The 22,647-nt window shown below is 36.5% G+C and overlaps 1 non-coding gene across 1 annotated transcript; it reads left to right on the forward strand.

The window, feature by feature from the left end:
• Window positions 1-282: 282 nt before the first annotated feature.
• LOC113879276 lies at window positions 283-402 on the forward strand. Its single transcript, XR_003507258.1, has one exon. It is a non-coding gene; the product is annotated as a small nucleolar RNA SNORA77 (small nucleolar RNA).
• The last annotated feature ends 22,245 nt before the right edge of the window (window positions 403-22,647 follow it).

The raw sequence follows: 22,647 nt of genomic DNA on the forward strand, positions 1-22,647 counted from the left end.
ACACAAGGGAATTCCCATAAGGATAACAGCTGATCTTTCAATAGAAACTCTTCAAGCCAGGAGGGAATGGCAAGACATACTTAAAGTGATGAAAGAAAATAACCTACAGCCCAGATTATTGTACCCAGCAAGGATTTCATTCAAGTATGAAGGAGAAATCAAAAGCTTTTCAAACAAGCAAAAGCTGAGAGAATTCTGCACCACCAAACCAGCTCTCCAACAAATACTAAAGGATATTCTCTAGACAGGAAACACAAAAACGGTGTATAAATTCAAACCCACGCAGACACTCTGCACCCAGCCGCAGCCCCAGGCGGGTGCTTTTTCCGTCTGCCACAGGAACTTGCGGGGGCTGTGACCTCTGCCCTGTTACGGGCAGCACAGCTACCCCGGTACACGGGTGCTTTCTGGGGGTCGGCTGGCTGTGTCTCCCTGGGGCCTTGGGGGCTTGGGGAGGTGCTTGTACCTGCTTGCTTGGGCTTGTTCTGCCGCCAGAGTCCCGGGCACACGCTCACCTGGAGACGCTGGGGCACGGCCGGCTGCTGCGCCTCCCACTGACCTCACCCCTGTGTCCCCCCCCCCAAAAAAAAATAAATAAATTCAAACCCAAAACAATAAAGTAAATGGCAACGGGATCATACTTATCAGTAATTACCTTAAACGTAAATGGGTTGAATGCCCCAACCAAAAGACAAAGACTGGCTGAATGGATACAAAAACAAGACCCCTACATATGTTGTCTACAGGAGACCCACCTCAAAACAGGGGACACATACAGACTGAAAGTGAAGGGCTGGAGAAAGATTTTCCATGCAAATAGGGACCAAAAGAAAGCAGGAGTAGCAATACTCATATCAGATAAAATAGACTTTAAAACAAAGGCTGTGAAAAGAGACAAAGAAGGTCACTACATAATGATCAAAGGATCAATCCAAGAAGAAGATATAACAATTATAAATATATATGCACCCAACACGGGAGCACCGCAGTATGTAAGACAAATGCTAACAAGTATGAAAGGAGAAATTAACAATAACACAATAATAGTGGGAGACTTTAATACCCCACTCACACCTATGGATAGATCAACTAAACAGAAAATTAACAAGGAAACACAAACTTTAAATGATACAATAGACCAGTTAGACCTAATTGATATCTATAGGACAATTCATCCCAAAACAATGAATTTCACCTTTTTCTCAAGCTCACATGGAATCTTCTCCAGGATAGATCACATCCTGGGCCATAAAGCTAGCCTTGGTAAATTCAAAAAAATAGAAATCATTCCAAGCATCTTTTCTAACCACAATGCAGTAAGATTAGATCTCAATTACAGGACAAAAACAATAAAAAATACCAACATATGGAGGCTGAACAACACGCTGCTGAATAACCAACAAATCACAGAAGAAATCAAAAAAGAAATCAAAATTTGCATAGAAACGAATGAAAATGAAAACACAACAACCCAAAACCTGTGGGACATGGTAAAAGCAGTCCTAAGGGGAAAGTTCATAGCAATACAGGCACACCTCAAGAAACAAGAAAAAAGTCAAATAAATAACCTAACTCTACACCTAAAGCAACTAGAAAAGGAAGAAATGAAGAACCCCAGGGTTAGCAGAAGGAAAGAAATCTTAAAAATTAGAGCAGAAATAAATGCAAAAGAAACAAAAGAGACCACAGCAAAAATCAACAAAGCCAAAAGCTGGTTCTTTGAAAGGATAAATACAATTGACAAACCATTAGCCAGACTCATCAAGAAACAAAGGGAGAAAAATCAAATCAATAAAATTAGAAACAAAAATGGAGAGATCACAACAGACAACAGAGAAATACAAAGGATCATAAGAGACTACTATCAACAATTATATGCCAATAAAATGGACAACGAGGAAGAAATGGACAAATTCTTAGAAAAGTACAACTTTCCCAAACTGGACCAGGAAGAAATAGAAAATCTTAACAGACCCATCACAAGCATGGAAATTGAAACTGTAATCAAAAATCTTCCAGCAAACAAAAGCCCAGGTCCAGACGGCTTCACAGCTGAATTCTACCAAAAATTTAGAGAAGAGCTAACACCTATCCTGCTCAAACTCTTCCAGAAAATTGCAGAGGAAGGTAAACTTCCAAACTCATTCTATGAGGCCACCATCACCCTAATACCAAAACCTGACAAAGATCCCACAAAAAAAGAAAACTACAGGCCAATATCACTGATGAACATAGATGCAAAAATCCTTAACAAAATTCTAGCAATCAGAATCCAACAACACATTAAAAAGATCATACACCATGACCAAGTGGGCTTTATCCCAGGGATGAAAGGATTCTTCAATATCCGCAAATCAATCAATGTAATACACCACATTAACAAATTGAAAAACAAAAACCATATGATTATCTCAATAGATGCAGAGAAAGCCTTTGACAAAATTCAACACCCATTTATGATAAAAACTCTCCAGAAAGCAGGAATAGAAGGAACATACCTCAACATAATAAAAGCTATATATGACAAACCAACAGCAAACATTATCCTCAATGGTGAAAAATTGAAAGCATTTCCTCTAAAGTCAGGAACAAGACAAGGGTGCCCACTTTCACCATTACTATTCAACATAGTTTTGGAAGTTTTGGCCACAGCAATCAGAGCAGAAAAAGAAATAAAAGGAATCCAAATTGGAAAAGAAGAAGTAAAACTCTCACTGTTTGCAGATGACATGATCCTCTACATAGAAAACCCTAAAGACTCCACCAGAAAATTACTAGAGCTAATCAATGACTATAGTAAAGTTGCAGGATATAAAATCAACACACAGAAATCCCTTGCATTCCTATACACTAATAAAGAGAAAACAGAAAGAGAAATTAAGGAAACAATTCCATTCACCATTGCAACGGAAAGAATAAAATACTTAGGAATATATCTACTTAAAGAAACTAAAGACCTATATATAGAAAACTATACAACGCTCGTGAAAGAAATCAAAGAGGACACTAATAGATGGAGAAATATACCATGTTCATGGATTGGAAGAATCAATATAGTGAAAATGAGTATACTACCCAAAGCAATTTATAGATTCAATGCAATCCCTATCAAGCTACCAACAGTATTCTTCATAGAGCTAGAACAAATAATTTCACAATTTGTATGGAAATACAAGAAACCTCGAATAGTCAAAGCGATCTTGAGAAAGAAGAATGGAACTGGAGGAATCAACCTACCTGACTTCAGGCTCTAATACAAAGCCACAGTTATCAAGACCGTATGGTACTGGCAAAAAGACAGAAATATAGATCAATGGAACAAAATAGAAAGCCCAGAGATAAATCCACGCACATATGGACACCTTATCTTTGACAAAGGAGGCAAGAATATACAATGGATTAAAGACAATCTCTTTAACAAGTGGTGCTGGGAAATCTGGTCAACCACTTGTAAAAGAAGGAAACTAGAACACTTTCTAACACCATACACAAAAATAAACTCAAAATGGATTAAAGATCTCAACGTAAGACCAGAAACTATAAAACTCCTAGAGGAGAACATAGGCAAAACACTCTCTGACATACATCACAGCAGGATCCTCTATGACCCACCTCCCAGAATATTGGAAATAAAAGCAAAAATAAACAAATGGGACCTAATTAAACTTAAAAGCTTCTGCACATCAAAGGAAACTATTAGCAAGGTGAAAAGACAGCCTTCAGAATGGGAGAAAATAATAGCAAATGAAGCAACTGACAAACAACTTATCTCAAAAATATACAAGCAACTCCTCCAGCTCAACTCCAGAAAAATAAATGACCCAATCAAAAAATGGGCCAAAGAACTAAATAGACATTTCTCCAAAGAAGACATACAGATGGCTAACAAACACATGAAAAGATGCTCAACATCACTCATTATCAGAGAAATGCAAATCAAAACCACTATGAGGTACCATTTCACACCAGTCAGAATGGCTGCGATCCAAAAGTCTACAAATAATAAATGCTGGAGAGGGTGTGGAGAAAAGGGAACCCTCTTACACTGTTGGTGCGAATGCAAACTAGTACAGCCACTATGGAGAACAGTGTGGAGATTTCTTAAAAAACTGGAAATAGAACTGCCTTATGATCTAGCAATCCCACTGCTGGGCATACACACCAAGGAAACCAGAAGGGAAAGAGACACATGTACCCCAATGTTCATCGCACACTGTTTATAATAGCCAGGACATGGAAGCAACCTAGATGTCCATCAGCAGATGAATGGATAAGAAAGCAGTGGTACATATACACAATGGAGTATTACTCAGCCTTAAAAAGAATACATTTGAATCAGTTCTAATGAGGTGGATGAAACTGGAGCCTATTATACAGAGTGAAGTAAGCCAGAAGGAAAAACACCAATACAGTATACTAAAGCATATATATGGAATTTAGAAAGATGGTAACAATAACCCTGTGTACGAGATAGCAAAAGAGACACTGATATATAAATCAGTCTTATGGACTCTGTAGGAGAGAGAGAGAGGGTGGGAAGATTTGGGAGAATGGCATTGAAACATGTAAAATATCATGTATGAAACGAGATGCCAGTCCAAGTTCGATGCACGATGCTGGATGCTTGGGGCTAGTGCACTGGGACGACCCAGAGGGATGGTATGGGGAGGGAGGAGGGAGGAGGGTTCAGGATGGGGAACATATGTATACCTGTGGCGGATTCATTTTGATATTTGGCAAAACTAATACAATTATGTAAAGTTTAAAAATAAAATTAAAAAAAAAGATTTCAGAAATAATTATATGTAGTATCCTTACCTTGAGAACCCCATGAACAGTATGAAAAGGCAAAATGATAGGATACTGAAAGAGAAACTCCCCAGGTCAGTAGGTGCCCAATATGCTACTGAAGATCAGTGGAGCAATAACTCCAGAAAGAATGAAGGGATGGAGCCACAGCAAAAACAATACCCAGCTGCAGATGTGACTGGTGATAGAAGCAAGGTCCGATGATGTAAAGAGCAATATTGCATAGGAACCTGGAATGTCAGGTCCATGAATCAAGGCAAATTGGAAGTGGTCAAACAAAAGATGGCAAGAGTGAATGTCGACATTCTAGGAATCAGCGAACTGAAATGGACTGTAATGGGTGAATTTAACTCAGCCATTATATCTACTACTGAGGGCAGGAATCCCTCAGAAGAAATGGAGTAGCCATCATGGTCAACAAAAGAGTTTGAAACGCAATACTTGGATGCAATCTCAAAAACGACAGAATGATCTCTCTTCGTTTCCAAGGCAAACCATTCAATATCAAGTAATCCAAGTCTATGCCCCAACCAGTAACGCTGAAGAAGCTGAAGTTGAACGGTTCTATGAAGACCTACAAGACCTTTTAGAACTAACACCCAAAAAAGATGTCCTTTTCATTATAGGGGACTGGAATGCAAAAGTAGAAAGTCAAGAAACACCTAGAGTAACAGGCAAATTTGGCCTTGGAATACGGAATGAAACAGGGTAAGACTAATAGAGTTTTGCCAAGAAAATGCACTGTTCATAACAAACACCCCCTTCCAACAACACAAGAGAAGACTCTATACATGGACATCACCAGATGGTCAACATCAAAATCAGATTGATTATATTCTTTGCAGCCAAAGATGGAGAAGCTCTATACAGTCAGCAAAAACAAGACCAGGAGCTGACTGTGGCTCAGACCATGAACTCTTTATTGCCAAATTCAGACTTAAATTGAAGAAAGTAGGGAAAACCACTAGACCATTCAGGTATGACCTAAATCAAATCCCTTATGATTATACAGTGGAAGTGAGAAATAGGTTTAACGGCCTAGATCTGATAGATAGAGTGCCTGATGAACTATGGACAGAGGTTTGTGACATTGTACAGGAGACAGGGATCAAGACCATCCCCACGGAAAAGAAATGCAAAAAAGCAAAATGGCTGTCTGGGGAGGCCTTACAAATAGCTGTGAAAAGAAGAGAAGCGAAAAGCAAAGGAGAAAAGGAAAGATATAAACATCAAAATGCAGAGTTCCAAGGAATAGCAAGAAGAGATAAGAAAGCCTTCTTCAGCGATCAATGCAAAGAAATAGAGGGAAACAACAGAATGGGAAAGACTAGAGATCTCTTCAAGAAAATCAGAGATACCAAAGGAACATTTCATGCAAAGATGAGCTCGATAAAGGACAGAAATGGTATGGACCTAACAGAAGCAGAAGATATTAAGAAGAGGTGGCAAGAATACACAGAAGAACTGTACAAAAAAGATCTTCATGACCCAGATAATCACGATGGTGTGATCACTGACCTACAGCCAGACATCCTGGAATGTGAAGTCAAGTGGGCCTTAGAAAGCATCACTATGAACAAAGCTAGTGGAGGTGACAGAATTCCAGTTGAGCTGTTCCAAATCCTGAAAGATGATGCTGTGAAAGTGCTGCATTCAATATGCCAGCAAATTTGGAAAACTCAGCAGTGGCCACAGGACTGGAAAAGGTCAGTTTTCATTCCAACCCCAGAAAAAGGCAAAGCCAAAGAATGCTCAAACTACCGCACAGTTGCAGTCATCTCACATGCTAGTAAATAATGCTCAAAATTCTCCATGCCAGGCTTCAGCAATATGTGAACCGTGAACTTCCTGATGTTCAAGCTGGTTTTAGAAAAGGCAGAGGAACCAGAGATCAAATTGCCAACATCTGCTGGATCATGGAAAAAGTAAGAGAGTTCCAGAAAAACATCTATTTCTGCTTTATTGATTATGCCAAAGCCTTTGACTGTATGGATCACAATAAACTGTGGAAAATTCAAGAGATTGGAATTACCAGACCACCTGATCTGACTCTTGAGAAATTTGGATGCAGGTCAGGAAGCAACAGTTAGAACTGGACATGGAACAACAGACTGGTTCCAAATAGGAAAAGGAGTACGTGAAGGCTGTATATTGTCACCCTGTTTATTTAACTTATATGCTGAGTACATCATGAGAAATGCTGGACTGGAAGAAACACAAGCTGGAATCAAGATTGCTGGGAGAAATATCAATAACCTCCGATATGCAGATGACACCACGCTTGTGGCAGAATGTGAAGAGGAACTAAAAAGCCTCTTGATGAAAGTGAAAGTGAAGAGTGAAAAAGTTGGCTTAAAGCTCAACATTCAGAAAACGAAGATCATGACATCCGGTCCCATCACTTCATGGGAAATAGATGGGGAAACAGTGGAAACTGTCAGACTTTATTTTTTGGGCTCCAAAATCACTGCAGATGGTGATTGCAGCCATGAAATTAAAGGACGCTTACTCCTTGGAAGGAAAGTTATGACCAACCTAGTAGCATATTCAAAAGCAGAGACATTATTTTGCCAACAATGGTTCGTCTAGTCAAGGCTATGGTTTTTCCTGTGGTCATGTATGGATGTGAGAGTTGGACTGTGAAGAAGGCTGAGTGCCGAAGAATTGATGCTTTTGAACTGTGGTGTTGGAGAAGACTCTTGAGAGTCCCTTGGACTGCAAGTAGGTCCAACCAGTCCATTCTGAAGGAGATCAGCCCTGGGATTTCTTTGGAAGGACTGATGCTAAGCCTGAAACTCCAGTACTCTGGCCACCTCATGCGAAGAGTTGACTCATTGGAAAAGACTGTGATGCTGGGAGGGATTGAGGGCAGGAGGAGAAGGGGACGACATAGGATGAGATGGCTGGATGGCATCACTTACTCGATGGACGTGAGTCTGAGTGAAGTCCGGGAGTTGGTGATGGACAGGGAGGCCTGGCGTGCTGCGATTCATGGGGTCACAAAGAGTTAGACACGACTGAGCGACTGATCTGATCTGATCTGATTTGTTAGTTTTGTGGAAGGGTTTTTAGTTCTCCATGCTTAATTCCTGTACTGCACCAGAGATATTTTCTTTTTCTTTATTCTTTTAGTACATGTAGCTTTATTTTCAATACTTCACTATAGAATCCTATGTAAGAGATTAAAAAAAAAAAAAAAGACTACCACAGTTTTGAAGACATCAGTGATATAACTCAGGTGATTTGCAACATGCAGTGACCTCCATAAGCTCTGAGTAACCTGGGAAAGTATCACTGTACTAACATCAATAATTGAATTGTCAAATTAGATTCATATAAGTCTAGGACCTTGCCTGGGATCTAGCCTTGTTAGTAATTTCAAAGACACAAAGAATCCAGGGCCATTTTCAAATAAGGAGATGTTCAGGAAATCCAGGACGGCTCTCCATATCTTTCTGCTTCTCATCAGACACATGCTTTCTGACTCAGAGTAGATGAAGTCCCTAAAAGAGCTCTGTGGATAATCTTTCACTAGGAGAACTGGTAAGTTTTGAGACATCCTTATTTTGTATCCCAGAGAGCTATGTAGCTTACGTGACATTCTTCAGAGATTCATGCCTTATAAACCCATAGATTCTAGGTCTGTTTACATATCAGCAGTGCTGAACTGGGATCATTCTGTTCAGAGAAATCCACAGCTAGTACTCTCTTCCTAACACATGCCATTCATCTATTTACTAAAAGAGTTGTTATCAGTATGTTTATAAGGAGATTAGACCACATCTACTGCTTGCTTGTTTTCTACTGGAATACTATTCTTCTATAAATTGGAGAGAAATGAATCAGAGGCCAACTGATTTAACTCCTTCTTTCTCAGTCTAATTAAGTAAAAATAGTATTTACTAAATAGACTACCCTCATTTATATTGGCTCTGAATTCTATTGGAGAATCAACCTTCAATACAGGAATCTTCTCTAAACCAGAATATGTCTCAAGAGAGTGATATCTGCCTTATGGACTTGTATATTGCAACATTACTAGGTTCATTGCATCAAAATAGGTAAGATAATACCACTGAAAACAAAATAGTGCTTGAGGTATGGCTTTCTAGAGCACCACACTCATTTGGACTTCAGAAATGGCTACATCAAGGGAGATAAGATTATTTGGAATATCATTATATAAGACTTCTTACTGACACTTTGGAATTATAAGTATTTAGGAATCTATCATTTAAGAAAATTGTATCTCAAACTAAATTGGAAATTTTCATATATCTTAAAAGTAAATTTTGGGTAGATTTACTGAATTAACATTAATAATACTTTAGAATTCTGTGAAGGACATCTATTTTAACTTTGATTGCATTTAATATTATCATGAGGAACATGAACAAGTAAATCCAAAATCTGATTGTTCGTATATATTAGTTGATATATTATCTAGTTGACTATCCACATATGTCTGTCTATAAAATGTATTTAAGTAGAACTGTTTAAAAAATACAAGTAGAGATTTAACTTTTAGTTTCAAGTTGAAATTATATTGAGATTAAAATAATATAATCTAGGTAACAAAATACAAAATAAAAATAAACTAATTTTTGTTTTTCTAGAACTTAGTCCACACACACACATACAAGCAATCTCTCTGACACCACTCCTATGATGCCTATTACTTTTCTGCTCACAGTATAGCTTCTTTTCAACTTGCCTTCAAAACTCCTGAACAACATTACCCACTCTGAGATGTTCCAATATTTAATGTTCCTTCCTCTTTTCTGCATGAGTAGTTATTTTTTAAATTCCAGGTTTAGAATGACTGTTCTTTAAGAGTGAAGAAGGAAAATAGCTATGTTAAACCAGAATCCCCTTTAGAAGAATGGGAATGGAAAAGTGGAAACCTTGAATTTTAATAATACTGGTTCATCACATATTCCACAGGTCAGTGTTTCCAGATCAAATTATGTCAAATTTCAAATTATGTCATCTATCAGTGCCCTCAAATTACGAACAACTTTCATGTGCATGTGAAATAAATTACAGGCCCAAGAAACACTTGTTATCTTTGGTCTTACCCTGCATAATATCACACATATTACAATGAAGTGAATTAACTATACTTTTAATCTATAAGAGGTTAATGGGAAGAAGCTATTTTTAATTTTGTTTTAAAAGTTATTTTAGTTTATATTTAATTTACAACTGAAACAATGGGTCTGCAAAAATTCCTTGTATCAGACAATCATTGAGAACTGAGTTTTCAAGCAAAATACCTTTTTTTTCTTACTTATAATTATATGGTATGAACTTTACACATTAAAATGTATAAAAGTCTTCTAATTTTCTCTAGACAGGCATTATAGCTATTGAGGCTGTCGCTTTTTCTTCTTACAAATCATTTGTCTGGGGAAAAAATTGATTTTTATAGGACCTACAGCATTTGCATGTAATTACTTTCCTTTCAAAGATAAATACATTATTTGTTCTAGGAACTGCACTGTACAACTAAAGCAAGGGCAAAGTCACCTTCAATAACACAAGTATTACATTTACTCTTCTGATGTGTTCTTGAAAATGGCAAAGATTATGTGGTTGAACACTAGGATGGTCTCATTTTGTGCTTAGTCTGCTAGATTAGATGTGTGGTGTACCCTGCAACCCAGCTCCTTAGATTTATTTCAGAGTCATCCAATCATATTAAGAGAAAATTTTTCTTTCTCAGTAGGTAGAATGATTCTACGAGTGAGATACATGTAAATTTCAGCTCTCTGAGTTCATCCAAGTGGTATAGGAAACAGTTTCATTAGCATTCCTTCTTTCTGTAGATATAAATATACAGAAAGATATATATATATATATATTATATAGATATCTTATATAGATTCAAATTCTTATAAATTCAAATTCACTTTTTTTTCTTGTCTTATGATTTACCATGATTAAAATTTGAGTGACCTTTTAGATTATATAAGGCATCCCTGGTGGCTCAGACTGTAAAGAATCTGCTGCAATGCAGGAGAAATGGGTTCAGTCCCTGGGTTGGGAAGATCCCCTGCAGAAGGGAATGGCAACCCACTCCAATACTCTTGCTTGGAGAATCCCGTGGACAGAGGAGCCTGGCAGGCTAAAGTCCATGAGTTTGCAGAGTCAGACACAGCTGATAATATAAAATCAATGTTGTTTATAACTGCTTGATTGTACCTAACTCCAATAGTACCTTTCACATCTTCCAGGATACATTTCTGGCTTCAATATTGGAAAAAAAATCTTATATAATTTCTGTTGCTAATTTTAACTTCAACTCAATGATTACTTCCCTAGAATTAAAATTTCAGAAAATTCTGATAATAAGTAGTTTAATCCAATTGTTTTAAAGTCATTTTTATTTTAAGACTCACAGTTGTGGTCATATTTTCCAATCTTAGCCATTGAATCTGAAAAATAATTTGAGTCTATACTGGGAAGGTCAAGTATAGACCTCCTTTTGATAACTCAAAATGACTTTTATTTGCTGAAAAAATGCTGTAACTGTGGAATTTTAAAATTAATTTATCTGCCCCAAATCAAGAGGCTGTGAAAGCTAAAAACTAAGTTATTCTGAAGCAGAAAGGAAGATATCCTTCAAATTATAGCTAAGAGTCAAAAGCTTCCAGTAATTTAGATTCAGAAATATTTACAGGATGAATTGAGGGAGAGAAATGTTGCTTTTTATATTCTTCTTTAATGTTCATTCTATTTCTAATATGCTTTGATAATCATATATGCAAGTTATATTAAGAAGGAAAGATAGAAACATATTATAGCTAAGTAATTATCTTTGCACTCTGAAAATTAACCTAAAATATATTTTTTAATGTTTCTATTCCTGAAAAATAATAACTGAAATATGTTTAAGCTAAGGGGATGTCTTTGTTAGAATTCTATAGAATAAAAACTATATTTTAATGTAGTGGAAGACAGAAAATATGCACTAGAATATGCCAACCTTTAAATGTCTTCACTAATAACCTTCCTAAAGTCTATTTATATATTTATCAGCATAAGGCTCAGATTTTTCTGAGCAATGAGAATTTTATAAGAACATTTCTCTGTACTCACATCTTCTACCTCTACAAGATATTCATACCAAGTGAAATTATTATCTCTGACTGGAGTCATTGATGAAGCATTGTAGGATGGATTTTTTTATTGGATTAAATTTGGATCTGACTCCTTAATCCTACAGAATAAGTCAGATTTTGCCATCTTGAATAATGAGGTAGAGTAAGTTATATACAATGGGGAATAACCTGAGAAAATGCAAAGAAAATTAAAATATTATGCACAATTAATTATAAGCATATTGGTATATCTCAAATGTGTTTGAGAATCAAATCTTTGGGTAAAGCAGTAAAACAGAGACCTGTGTGTCAAATACAAAGCTTGAATAGCCTGTTAGGAAATTGTTTTAAAGATCAACTGACCAGAATAGTGCTGTAGCGACATATACTTCAAGAAAGACAGCCCTAATGCACTGTAAAAGGAAAGTTTAAACTATATGCCTTTTGAATTTTTTTTCTTTAATGCATGTGTGTGTGTGTACAAGTTATTCTAAATATTTTAGCCATATCATTGGGGAAGGGCAAATAGGGTATATCTATGTGGCATACACCATCTTGAACCAGGAGAATGAAATAATTTACCTTACATTGTGATGTGCATATAATATTTTATATACAATAACATATATTATATTTATCTTGTTCATTATTTGACAGAATTAAATAATACTTTTGAAGCTTTGATTTTGAAAATGTGAAACTAATAATTTGTTAATACTTTAGCTGTTTTGGAGTTATTAGTTTTGAAGTTCTTTTTTAAGCAGGGAGTATAGTCACTTATTCTCCTCTCCCTAGTCACATTAAGTAAATACTGCTGTAGTGTGTGTGAAGATGCTTAATCCAAGTCTAAAACATCACACTGCTGGGCACACACACTGAGGAAACCAGAATTCAAAGAGACACGTGTACCCCAATGTTCATCGCAGCACTATTTATAATAGCCAGGACATGATGTCCGTCAGCAGATGAATGGATAAGAAAGCTGTGGTACATATACACAATGGAGTATTACTCAGCCATTAAAAAGAATGCATTTGAATCAGTTCTAATGAGGTGGATGAAACTGGAGCCTATTATACAGAGTGAAGTAAGCCAGAAAGAAAAACACCAATACAGTATACTAATGCATATGTAAGGAATTTAGAAAGATGGTAACAATAACACCGTATCAGATCAGATCAGATCAGTCGCTCAGTTGTGTCCAACTCTTTGCAACCCCATGAATCGCAGCATGCCAGGCCTCCCTGTCCATCACCAATTCCCGGAGTTCACTCAGACTCATGTCCATGGAGTCAGTGATGCCATCCAGCCATCTCATCCTCTGTCGTCTCCTTCTCCTCCTGCCCCCAATCCCTCCCAGCATCAGAGTCTTTTCCAATGAGTCAACTCTTCGCATGAGGTGGCCAAAGTACTGGAGTTTCAGCTTTAGCATCATTCCTTCCAAAGAAATCCCAGGGCTGATCTCCTTCAGAATGGACTGGTTGGATCTCCTTGCAGTCCAAGGGACTCTCAAGAGGCTTCTCCAACACCCCAGTTCTAAAGCATCAATTCTTCAGTGCTCAGCCTTCTTCACAGTCCAACTCTCACATCCATACATGACCACAGAAAAACCCATAGCCTTGACTAGAAGAACTGTACAAAAAAGATCTTCACAGCCCAGATAATCATGATGGTGTGATCACTGACCTAGAGCCAGACATCCTGGAATGTGAAGTCAAGTGGGCCTTAGAAAGCATCACTATGAACAAAGCTAGTGGAGGTGATGGAATTCCAGTTGAGCTATTCCAAATCCTAAAAGATGATGCTGTGAAAGTGCTGCACTCAATATGCCAGCAAATTTGGAAAACTCAGCAGTGGCCACAGGACTGGAAAAGGTCAGTTTTCATTCCAATCCCAAAGAAAGGCAATGCCAAAGAATGCTCAAATTATCTCACAATTGCACTCATCTCACAGGATAGTAAAGTAATGCTCAAAATTCTCCAAGCCAGGCTTCAGCAATATGTGAACTGTGAACTTCCTGATGTTCAAGCTGGTTTTAGAAAAGGCAGAGGAACCAGAGATCAAATTGCCAACATCCGCTGGATAAAAGCAAGAGAGTTCCAGAAAAGCATCTATTTCTGCTTTATTGACTATGCCAAAGCCTTTGACTATGTGGATCACAATAAACTGTGGAAAATTCTGAAAGAGATGGGAATACCAGACCACCTGATCTGCCTCTTGAGAAATCTGTATGCAGGTCAGGAAGAAACAGTTAGAACTGGACATGGAACAACAGGCTGGTTCCAAATAGGAAAAGGAGTACGTCAAGTCTGTATATTGTCACCCTGTTTATTTAACCTATATGCAGAGTACATCATGAGAAACGCTGGACTGGAAGAAACACAAGCTGGAATCAAGATTGCCGGGAGAAATATCAATAACCTCCGATATGCAGATGACACCACCCTTATGGCAGAAAGTGAAGAGGAACTAAAAAGCCTCTTGATGAAAGTGAAAGTGGAGAGTGAACAAGTTGGGTTAAAGCTCAACATTCAGAAAACGAAAATCATGGCATCCGGTCCCATCACTTCATGGCAAATAGATGGGGAAACAGTGTCAGACTTTATGTTTTGGGCTCCAAAATCACTGCAGATGGTGACTGCAGCAATGAAATTAAAAGACGCTTACTCCTTGGAAGGAAAGTTATGACCAACCTAGATAGCATATTCAAAAGCAGAGACATTACTTTGCCAACTAGGTTCGTCTAGTCAACCCTGTATACGAGATAGCAAAAGAGTCACTGATGTATAGAACAGTCTTTTGGAGTCTGTGGGAGAGGGAGAGGGTGGGATGATTTGGGAGAATGGCATTGAAACATGTATAATATCATTTATGAAATGAGTCACCAGTCCAGGTTCGATGTACGATACTGATGCTTGGGGCTGGTGCTCTGGGATGACCCAGAGGGATGGTACCGGGAGGGAGGGAGAGAGGAGGGTTCAGGATAGGGAACACGTATATACCTGTGGTGGATTCATGTTGATTTATGGCAAAACCAATACAATATTGTAAATTTAAAAAATAAAATTTAAAAAAAGGAAAAAAAATAAGACATCTATTCTACTGGAATGTTCCCAGTATAATCTACTCATAATGATTCTGCCTCCCATTCTCTAGCCCTGGAAATGTTTTTTTAAAACTAATTAATTAAACATGAGTTCTTCTGAACTTTGAAAATCTCCTTATGAAATCCCCAAAGAATTCATATAAAGCAAAATAATATATGGAAAACCTGCATTATACAGTCAGATTATCAGCAGAATGTGAAGGTTATATTTAAATCTCTACCTAATGCAGAATATTCTAGTCTTTGATTGACACCATCCAAGCAAAAGATTTGACAGATGCCAATATAAGGTTAAATTGTCTTTTTTCACTCTCCATTCATAAGAAGTTTTCAGTGATAACTAATTTTATGACAGTTAACTTTGAAATTTTTTTGCTTTTACCTAGGGAAAAGAAAATCATAATAAAACTAATGAGTTTTTCTTAAAGATAATGTAGAAGGCATGTATAAATATGTGTGTGTGTGTGTGTGTGTGTGTGCGCGCGCACGCGTATGTGTGTGCACGTGTGCTCGATCATGTCCAACTCTTTGCGACCCCTTAGACTATAGATCAACAGGCTTCTCTGTTCATGGAATTTTGCAGGCAAGAATACTGGAACAGGTAGCCATTTCCTTCTCCAGGGGATCTTCCTTACCCAAGGATCAAACCCACATCTCCTGTGTCTCCTGCATTGGCAGGCAGATTCTTTACCACTGAGCCACCTGGAAAGACATGCATATACTTAAAACATCCATTTGAGGACATTCACGAAAAAGAGACTTTTTACAATTAACTGACTTTTATATGGTAAATATTGAAAATAAAGTTCTTTAAATATACAAAGTGCAGTTTTACCTAAGGAGTCAATCTATTACCTATGTGAATGAATGTGTGAATATTAATTTTGCAGTATGAATGTAGATTAATATGACATATCATTTTGTTTATATTAGTTTATTTTGAAAGGATGGGAAGATGTTGAGAAGTTTGAAATTTTAATTTATCTCCTTTCTCCATGGGATTTTAACCCTAATCTACCTGTCTTCTGTACAATTAGGATATTCATGGTTGTCAGGGAGTAGAATGCCTTAACCAGAGAATTTTCAGTCTGTCTGCTTATATAATATGAACAATTGGAGTTAGAAGCTATATATGTGTTTAATTCCTTTTACCAGTTTTTCTTGTACATTTCAGTACTCATAAATGAGCCAAAATGAGTTGACAAATAAAAATGAGTATCCTTCTAAAGTACACAGGATTTAGAAAAAAATCTTAAGAATAATAGCAAAAAAAAAGAAAAAAAGAAAAAAATAACAACTTGGCAAATTAAAACTGCTGGAGGAGAAGACAGCAACAAGAGTAGTAAATAATCAAAAGCTTAATTAGATTCAATTATATATCATAAATTATTTCCTAGACCTAAAGGAAAATTAATTTACTAGATAAAGTAACCACCCTTGAGTTCTGACTTAGTAGCCTTGAACTCTGAGGGCAAGGAATAACTCAAAACAGAATAAAATGACATAAAAAAGAAAGAATGAGGAAAATGATTAAAGATTTAGTGAATATATCCAATACATTTGACATAGGAGCAATTGATGTTTCAGAAGTAGGAAAAGAAATGATTAATAAAAAAGAACAATAATTAAGTATATAATGGAAGATTTTCCCTAACTGAAGAAAGATGTCACCTTTCACACTGAAAGAAAACTGAACCAGACTGATGGTGGCAGGGTTGGCGGGGGGAGGGTGCTGGAAAGACTACAATCCATTCTTTAAAAGAAAACTAAAATATCAACTTCTAGGATAAAGCAATAAATTAACTTTAGAATAACGAATCAGGCTGCCACTAGAATTCTCAACTGCTATATAAAAGTTAGGAAATGGGACACAGTTTATTAAAATAAAGCAAGGTTGTCAGGAAACCTATGTTCATCTAAATTAGCATTCTCCTATCAAGTAAGTATTTATAAGTAGACAATAATTCAAAGACTCAGTCATCTATGTGTGTCTTGTGAAGACAGTGCTTGAGAAAACCCCTTAACCACACAAAAAATAATTCAGAACACATACCTAATTATGAGATTATAACCAGCTGTATAGTGTATCAAATCAATGCTAAATCCAATTTAGTCTTTAGTTTTAGGCTTTAAAAAGTATAGACAGACTAAGGGATAAATCAACTTAAGCTCTAACACGTAATTTTAATATTTTAGCATTCCTTCAACCAGATCAGGGAGAAGGCAATGGCACCCCACTCCAGTACTCTTGCCTGGAAAATCCCATGGATGGAGGAGCCTGGTGGGCTGCAGTCCATGGGGTTGCGAAGAGTCGGACACGACTGAGCGACTTCATTTTCACTTTTCACTTTCCTGCATTGGAGAACGAAATGGCAACCCACTCCAGTGTTCTTGCCTGGAGAATCCCAGGGACGGGGGAGCCTGGTGGGCTGCCGTCTATGGGGTCGCACAGAGTCGGACACGACTGAAGCGACTTGGCAGCAGCAGCAGCAACCAGATCATGTTTTTGTAATATATAATCCCTTAAGGCATATATAAAAAAACAAATTGATGCAAAATTTCAAGTAGAATAAAGCCATCATAACTGATGAAAATTACAAAAAGATTTACTACATAGCGCTTGTCTTTAAAAATTGATATGTTTCACTCATAAAAATTTTCAAAAAATGTAAAGATGTCTTTTTAAGTTTCTTAAAACTCAAAAAAATGCAAGTATAATTTAGGAACTATAATTCATTGGATTTTAATATTATTTTATTTTTTGTTTCTTAGAGTAAAATTCTGAGGGACAATTGAACTATTAACTGTTATAATTTTGTCAGAAGAAAACAAAGTTTTTAGTGCAATTGTTATTAATTTTCTTAAATGGGAATAATTAGAGAAAAATCTTGTTTTTTCCAGGGTGTATGTTAACTTATATATTGAGATTTTTGTAGTAGTCAAATTCAAAATGATAAACAAGTAATAGTACAAAAGGAAATATAATTTTGACTTTATAAATTAGAACAATTGATTCAATACTACTATCTTTCAGCTATTAATTTTTATAACAAGAATTCAAAAAACCATATTTAAAACTGCTAACTGAAGAAGGAGCAATATATGAATATAATTTCAACTAGAAATCTGAATTGTAAACTGATTGTAAAGTGGTGGACTATGGACCATACTAACCCTGAAGATGTGTTTGGCTCAATCTTTTAAATTAATTAATTAATTAAAATTAATTTAATTTATATAAGTAATAATTTTATAATAAAAAATGGTTTGTGCCATATAAAACAAAAATTATATAATGCTCTTGATAAAAGTGATTTATCAGGTAACAAGCCTGAATTCCCAATCAAGGCAAGAATCAATGTTATCCATGTGGCAAACAATCATGCTCTCTACTCTACTATTCCATCATTTGCACCAATCCTTATCATGTTCCCAAGTTAAACTCACACTATCAAATATATTTATTATCATGTGTGCATGCTAAGTTGCTTCAGTGTGTCCAACTCTTTGCAACCCTAAGGACCAGAGCCTGTCAGTCTCCTCTGTCCATGGGATTCTCCAGGTAAGAATACTGGAGTGGGTTGTCAGGCCCTCCTCCAGGGATCTTCTTGAACTTGGCATCAAACTCACATCTCTTATGTCTCCTGCATTGGGAGGCAGATCCTTAAACATAAGCAAGCACTACCTTGGAAGCCCTTTTATTGTCATGATTGCATTCTATTATCTAGAGAAAAGTTAGGTAAAATTTTCTTGGGTCTACATTTTTATAAAAGTTAGAAATACAGCATTTGACCCATAAGAAAAAGTGAAGTGAAGTCGCTCAGTCGTGTCCGACTCTTTGCGACCCCATGGACTGTAGCCCACCAGGCTCCTCCGTCCATGGGATTCTCCAAGCAAGAATACTGGAGTGGGTTGCCATTTAGGTCTTTCTTAAATTAAAACAATAAAAATCACAAGATTTTTGAAGGAAAGATTGCTTTATGTGTGTTTATGTGAAAACACATCTTTACAAAGAAATTCAAATTAAATTACTTTATTAGGCAAACAAGTGTAAGAACTGTAAAAGTTATTTAAATAATGAATTGAGAAATGAACTAAAACTTTACTTTTCAATAAAAATAATGTTTCTAAGTAGAAAATGGTGTACTCAGTTTTAGAAGTGTTATTATAAAATATTCTCAGATTACAAATCTGTTAAAAATCATGCATTTGATGTAATATAAGTGATACATGCAACTTAAAATGCAAATCTACCCAAAATGACTGTTCATCTGTGTATGAAAAATTTAGCTGCCTTCAGTATTAGTTTTTTGGAAAAAAAAATCTTTTTCACTTTCTATTATTTATCGAGAACATGGATGTAAATATTACTACTCAATTAGGTAAATGTATTCATTTTGTTCATTAAATTTTGGTAACTGTGGCAAGCACAATATTAGGAAATGATGAATTTATTATATTATAAAATCATAAAGGTGTATTAATATGGCCATTCTTAGCCATTTGACACTTCCTATTTAAGCAAAAAAAAGCACTGAAATTTCACAAAAGAACTTAAAGTTTTAATATAACAACTAATAATACCAGGCAGGAAAAGAGAATGTTTTTTAAAAATTCAACATACAGAATATTATGCCTAAAACCCTGAAATGCAGGAGGAAGGGGAGTTGGGCAAGTAATCACTCATAACCACCAGCGAATATCTGTGGCTATTTTCACTAGAACAAAACAAAAAGACTTGTAAAGTGCTGGAGAAGACTCTTCAGAGTCACTTGGACAGCAGGGAGATCAAACCTGTTTAATCCTAAAGGAAATCAACCCTAAATATTAATTTGAAGGACTGATGCTGAACCTGAAGCTCCAATACTTTGGCCACCTGATGAGAAGAGCTGACACATTGGAAAAGACCCTGATGATAGAAAAGATTGAGGGTATAAGCAGAAGGGGTTGACAGAGGATGAGATGATTGAATGGCATCATTGACTCAATGGACATGAGTTTGAGCAAACTCCGGGAGATAATGAAGGACAGGGAAGCCTGTCCTGCTGCAATCTATGGGGTTGCAGAGTCAGACATGACCGAGCAACTGAATGACAACAAAGATATAATAATGCTCACAGTTTAATGCCTGAGATGGCTCATAATTAGTAACAACACTTGTGGCTAATTTTAGGGCCGAAACACTTGTTACAACTAACTGGTTTTCTCATTTATGACTTTGTAATTTGTGCTGGCCTCTCTGGGACATCCTCAGCTCAGTAAATATGTATTGTCATGTTGGGTAAATAAATTTGAAATTTCTGACGATTCTTGCTAGCTTTTCCAAATAGTTTGTTAACTTTCATTGTTCTTATAGGTAAATCCTGTATACTTTCTGTTACTTTCTGGGCTGGAATCTTCTGTTTACTACAACTTGAAACTGCTACAACTCATTTTGTTTTCTATCATCTCTCTAGGAGTGAGCTTTTGAAGTATGTCTTTAGAGTATAGCAGCAAAAAGAACAAGTAAGCAGGGTGAGGATTATTAAAAGAACAATAAATTTCAGCTATGCTATTAAACTGAGAGTTATAAATACAACCAGAAAACAAATAAGATTTCATGATATAAAGCATTTAGTATATATTTTAAAAAGGACCCTAAACAACCTTAGGAAGAAAACAGTTGAAGTAAACATTTTCTGATACCTCTGACTCAGTTTTCTGTCATTAATTCTTGTCTGACAGTTTGGGGTCAGCAGGCTACCGCTCAGTCATCTGCTCGTTTCGCTGCTTTTGAGTGTCTGCTCTGCGCATCAAGAATTCATCCACTTTTGTACAGATGGAATGCTGCAGATCTTGATTCTTAGAATCCTAGGTACTGCTCTTTATTTTGAAGTTCTAAAGCTCTATTCCTTAGATGTTTCTTTTGGGGGAATTAATAATTGGCCTCTGGGGTATTACAGGGAGCCTCAGGCAAGGTGAGAGAGAACAGAAACTACCTAGTAAGGAAATAATGGATGGGTTGTGCTGTTATTTTGTATATTTTACTACATTCAGTGACAATATCTGAATAACAGAGTGGAATCCTCTGTTGGAATAAATATATGGATATAACTCTAATTACTTTTAAAGACAAGAGTTTTGATGTGAGACTATATTATGACTTGAAAGAATTAGCAGATCTCTAGAGTATTTCATTACGTTAAAAGGCATGAGCAACAATCACCACTGAAAGATATTTTAGACTAGCAATAATATTTTATAATAAAATATTTATAAGCAATTTTTATTGTAATCATTTGTTTATACTTAAATATTCATATGTCACTATACTCAAAAAAATGGGTAAAAATAACTGAACCATAGTCTAAATAATACTTAACCTATATAAAATTAGCTTAGAAATATTGGTCTTGTCTCTTCAATTTCATTTGAGAGACTTCCCACATTGGATGTTCAAAAAAATAGGCAGGCTTCCAATACTTTTGAGTTAATGTAAGACAAATAAAGCACAATACAAATACCTATTTCTGTTTTCCTTCCTTTTATAAAATGAAGAAGTACATTTCAGATGCTGAATAGCTGTTATATGGATAGCATCAAATAAAATTTATCTGGCAAGGAAACCTCAAAAGTTTATTCTTACAAATTTAAAAATCTGTGATTGATTGCAAGTCGCATAATTTGTATCATCAGGGAAATTTAGGAAAAATATTTATTTGTATTGACATATTAAAATTTTCTGATCTCGAGAGGGAAATATTTTGGGAAAAAAAGTCATTCAGCCAAGTGAAGATTATTGGTGCTAGTGTAGAAGGAATTAAAAGTGAAGTGAAGTCGCTCAGTCGTGTCCGACTCTTTGCGACCCCGTGGATGTAGCCTACCAGGCTCCTCCGTCCATGGGATTCTCCAGGCAAGAATACTGGAGTGGGTTGCCATTTCCTTCTCCAGGGGATCTTCCCTGCCCAGGGATCGAAACTGGGTCTCCCTTATTGGAGGCAGATGCTTTAACCTCTGAGCCACCAGGGAAGCCTCCTTGCATAATTCCTTAACCAGCATTATGAAAATTAAGCAGAATGTAGTAAATCAGAAAGAGAAAAGCAAATACCATATATTAACACATATAGGTGAATTCTAGAAAAGTGGTACAAATGAACGTATCTGCAGGGCAGGAATAGAGATATGGATGTAGGGAATGGACATGTGGACGTGGGGCAGGGGAGAGGGGTGGGTGGGATGAACTGGGAGATTGAGACTGACATATATACACTGCTAGGTGTAAAATGATGGCCAGTGGGAACCTGATAAGTGGGAGCACTGATAAGCTCAGTGCTATGTGGTAACCTACATGGGTGGTGGAGGGGGTGAGAGGAAAGGAATATTTGTATACATACAGCTGATTTGTTGTACTGCAGAAACCAACACATTATAAGACAACTATGAAAAAAATGTGAAAGTCTGTTGCTAAGTCATGTCCAACTCTTTGTGACCTCACAGACTATTGCCTGCCACACTCCTTACACATGGCAGAAAGTGTAATAACCATTAAAATATTCAGTTCTCCCAAAGTAATTTTTGTGTATTTGTGATTTGAAAAAACCAACATGAATTTGAGCAAACTCCAGGAGATAGTGGAGGGCAGAGACTCCT

This window comes from Bos indicus x Bos taurus, chromosome 20 (assembly GCF_003369695.1).
Source record: "Bos indicus x Bos taurus breed Angus x Brahman F1 hybrid chromosome 20, Bos_hybrid_MaternalHap_v2.0, whole genome shotgun sequence".
NCBI lineage: Eukaryota > Metazoa > Chordata > Mammalia > Artiodactyla > Bovidae > Bos > Bos indicus x Bos taurus.